The sequence below is a fragment of the Cupressus sempervirens genome, chromosome 1 (genome assembly GCF_028749045.1).
Source record: "Cupressus sempervirens isolate cs-2001-9-10 chromosome 1, ASM2874904v1, whole genome shotgun sequence".
In the NCBI taxonomy this organism is placed as follows: domain Eukaryota; kingdom Viridiplantae; phylum Streptophyta; class Pinopsida; order Cupressales; family Cupressaceae; genus Cupressus; species Cupressus sempervirens.
In genome coordinates this window covers 777828023-777832764 of record NC_143118.1, presented here as the reverse complement: position 1 = coordinate 777832764, position 4742 = coordinate 777828023, and positions in this window count along the sequence as shown.

Sequence of the window (4742 nt, the reverse complement as noted above, 5' to 3'; positions counted from 1 at the left end):
AGGCACATAGCCCTTGTCGCACTCAACCTCTACCTCAACCTGAGTAGCACCCTTTCAATAGTGCCTCCTTGTTCCCCTACTACAAAGCCACCCATTTAGCCTCTCCTCTAGTGATCCTCCACTCTGCTCTGCTTGCTTTATTAATGCCAATGTGTGCTACAGTGTGCTACTACGTGGTGATTTTTGCACAGTCAACACCACATAACAAGTGACATGTGGCACAGGTGCCATGTGGCACTTTGGCATGTGGCACTTTGGCATGTGGACCTTGACACATCAACTTTGCCACATGGCATTTTTTTGTGGCAATGGCTCCCAAGCTATCAATTTTAATGTCATAGTTTGTTGATGTTAACATGAAATCATCTTGCATCAACACCTTCTAGCACCTCTCTAGGGTCATTTTGACCTACTTGCAATTTTTTTTCCATATCTTGAGCATACAGAGGTGTTTTTTTTATCTAAAAGAAGCACCAGAAAGCTGGTTCCAAGATAGAGACATTTGTGTAGGTATTTTAAGTTTTGATGTAGTTTTTTTTTCCTATTTTTAAGTTGAAGTCCAGAGTTCTATTTTTGACTTTGACCTATGTATCTTTTGCATCCCATGTCCATTTTTTGAAAACGTTATATTTTTGGAAAGCTGGTTATGTCATATTTTCAAAAATGTTGTCTTTTCCTTAAATTCTAGCCCATGCTCTTTCTATCATGCTTTTGGCATTTTTTCTCTATGGTGGATATCTTGGGTATTTTAGGCCAGAGGATCATTTTCAAGGCAAGGGATCCTTTTTTTTGGGTTGTACTATCTTTTGTATCAACGGCTTTTTTCCTTTTATAATCATTGTAGACATCATTTGTAAGCACTTTTATGTATATGCACTGAGATAAATTGCCACTCTTACATTTTGGGTTCATGAATGTTGTTTTGAGACAGTTGTACTTGCACTATTTTTATAAAGCACCATGGGGAGGATAGTTACTTGTTGTTTTAGGCCTTCTTCCTTTTTTTCCCCATGCAGTGTCAATGTGACCGTGTCTTTATAGGTGTTTGTACCTCTTTCCCTTTCTCGTCATTCTTGGTTCTTTCTGCAAAGGATTTTGGCCCACCTTCTTAATTTCCTATCATCTCACCATGTCTACATTAAGGGGGGGTTATTTTGGTGTTCTCATACTTTTTTGGTTTGATGGTTTGATAGTGTTAGCTATGTATTCAATGGTTGATCTTATATATGAGGTAATTGCAGTGGCTAGCTACCTATGCATTTTGGTGAGATGGATCATCTACCATATAGACATGCCCAATTTGTGCCTTCTTCTTCCATGAATTTTCTTCAAATCAGCAGTTTCTTTTTTATGGTAGATTGTGTAGCTTCTTCATGCATCAGTGATGCTCTTCATGATCACTCTTTGTTCCTATTTTAGGTGACATTCCTCTAGTTGGAGGCTTCTTTTGTCCTTCACTAGGTTCTTACCTCTTTTTGGGGGAGGATTTTTCCCATGAGGTTTTCTCTCTTTCCCCATTTTCAAAGGTTGCATTTCATTGCATTGTACATGGGTACCTAACGTGGCCTTGTTTCCGAGACCCATTATGCATTTTCATCTTAGTTTTGTGAGCTTAAGGCATTCCCCTAAGTTGAACTTAAGGGGGGGTGTTACAATAAATAATTAATTATTAATTATTTATTTTATTTACTTAAGTTTACCTAGGTTAAAACATTTATTTAATATTTAGTATTTAATAGTTATAGTGATGAGTTGTTGACAACATGGGAGTTTGTTCCCTTCTAGCATGTTCCACCTTTTTGTGGATGCTTAGTTGTCAACCTTATCTTCTACCACTTTCTAGCTTGTTCTACAAGCTTCCATGAGGCCTTTATATTTGGGCTCTCTCTTTGTATTTTCTCATTCCATTTTCATTGTAAATACATTTTCCTTTTCTTTTCAATATATTCTCTCTCAAGTCCATTTAGGGTTTTTCCAAGCTTTACCTCTTCCTTCCTTGGTTTTCCTTCAATAGGTTTTTTGCATGCAAGTGATCTTGGTGAGCTGTGGAATTGGATTTTATCAACTCCTACACATACTTCATTTTGAGTTCCCTAAGCTATGAACTATTCATCTAATTGAGGTACTGATTTGTAAAATATAGTAAACAATATCTTGTACCAAAAATATTTTATTATACCTTGGTCAATATCAACTTAAGATACTACAATCCTTTTCTAATCTTCCACATCTATTTCACCATCAAACCAAAATTTATTTTCATCTTTGATTTGGTTATCTACTATCATTTTTTATAATCCTTGGCCTCTTAATAACTTTAGAGGTTGAATCTCCAAATCAAATTCTTGAAGGATCACCATCCATTTCCCTCATCTTTCACCAAGTTCATTTTGTATCAACAATATCTTAACCCCTAGATTAGGCACAGTCACATATACCTCGCTCCTCAGTATATAATGGTAGAATTTCTTCACCACTTTTATTAAAGAAAAAGACTATTTATTGAGGTTAGAATAGTTTAATTCAAAAAAATTCAGAGGACAACTCATAAAGGCAATGGGCCTTTCATCTTCTTTTTCCTTCTTCTTCGTAAGATTCCTAGCACATGAATGTTCCAAAGTAAAAGATTATATTTTGAAAGGTAGTCCATGGTCCAGAATCACCCATACTGGAGCCATAGAAATAGCCACCTTGATGTCCTCAAATGATTTCTTAATCTCCAAAACCTATTCTATTTTAGCTCCCTTTTTGAGTAAATCATTAAGTGGACAAACTATCTCTGCAAATTCGCTTATGAATTTTCACACAAAAGTAACTTCCCAAAGAAAGACTTGAGTTATTTTTGGCCATGAGGAGGTGGTAATTTTAGAATGGCTTCAATTCTATTAGGATCAATAGAGATTCCAGCTTTAGAGATGATATGACCTAGGAGCTTTCCTTTAGTAGCCCCAAATGAATATTTCTTGAGATTGAGAGATATGACATATTTACGACATCTATTGAATACCTATCTTAGATCAACAATGTGAGTGCTTTGATCCTTTGAAAATATAGTTAAATCATCCATGCTAATGACTATACACGTGTTTATCAATACCTTAAAAGCTTTGTCCATGGCTCATTGAAATGTATCCCTCACATTAATCAACCCAAAAGACATTCTTATGTAGGAAAAAGTTCCCCATATAGTCGTGAAGGTTGTCTTTAGTCTATCCTCTTCATCAACCATTACCTAATTATATCTTGAATATCCATCCAAGAAAGCCATCATCTTTGAACCATTTACAATTTGTAAAACCTCATCTACTAAAGGAAAAGTGTAGTTTTCCTTTTGAGATGCAAGGTTCAAGTTATGAAAATCCACACAAATATGAATCTCTCTAGTCTTTTTCTATACAGAAACCAAAATAGCCACCCACATAGAATGAAAAATGGGAAAGATGATCTTGGCATCAATAAAATTCTTAAGTTCCTTCATTATCAATGGTTCAATGATGGGGTTAATAGGCCTTTATCTTTGTCAGGAAGGTTTTGCATTTGGTTTTAATGGAATTTCATGCATAATAATCTCAGGATCATATGTTTTTAGCTCTTCATAGCTCCAAGTAATGTCATCCTTATACTCTATAATTAATTTGACCATATCTTCATTTTCTTGTGTGTTGAATTCCTTTTTGATCATTACCATTCTAGAATCTTCATCGGTAACCAAACTATATGAATTGCATTCCTCAATCCCCTTCTCTTTGACCATTCTTCTATTAAGTGTTGATTCATCATGATCAAAAATTCATTCCAAATTAACCATTCCCTTAGGAATAGTGTTGGTTTTTAAGTGCATGGTCCCATCTTCATCTTCAAGTTCATCATCCTTAGGTTTTTCATCTATAGTTTCATCAATTTCTTTCCCTTTAAAGTGGTGATTGCACATGATAAATTTGAGTATATGTCGATCATCCTGAAAGTGTTAGTGTAAATAATTATTATTTAAACTTAACTTAAGTTTTCTTAGGATAAATGCATTATTTTATTATTTATTAGTTTAGACACCTAGGAGTATGCGTACTCATATGATTTCTCATGTCAACAAGACAAGAGTTAGCAACTCTATTTTAGCACATGGTGTGTACAACACTAGAGTTTGCATAATTAACTAAGTTATCATGTAGATAACACAATTATTCATGTTCTTATATAAGTAGATGATGTCTAAAACACAATTTAATGTGACACACCTTTGTAGGCTTATCCTCTCATCATCACAATAACTCTTGTGCTTAATGAAGGATAATCCACTATTGGTGGACATGTGCTTGGTTGTGAGACTTATCAATGTGCTAACTCTTAGTTAATCTAGACGCCTTTATATTTAGGCACTCTTAATGTGTATGTACATCAATTATCTATCATTGAATAATTTGATATCCAAAGATAATCAGATATTCATTCTAATATTGTTATGATCATACATTATTTGGTCCATATTGTGCTTGTTCTTGAGCTTCTTGATCTTGATGTCATTTTTTCCAAAGAAAAATTGTTACATTGTATCAGAGCCATAGGAGTGTCATTTCATAGCCATTGGACACCATTCTTGCTTTACCTCTTGGAGGGCCACCGATTCAGATTTGGAAAATCTACACTTATTAGGAGTGTCTAGAGCCAAATCAAACCTCACCATTACATCTAGAGTGTCAATTTGATGAAATTTGACTATAAATTTGCCTATGTTGGGCAATAGT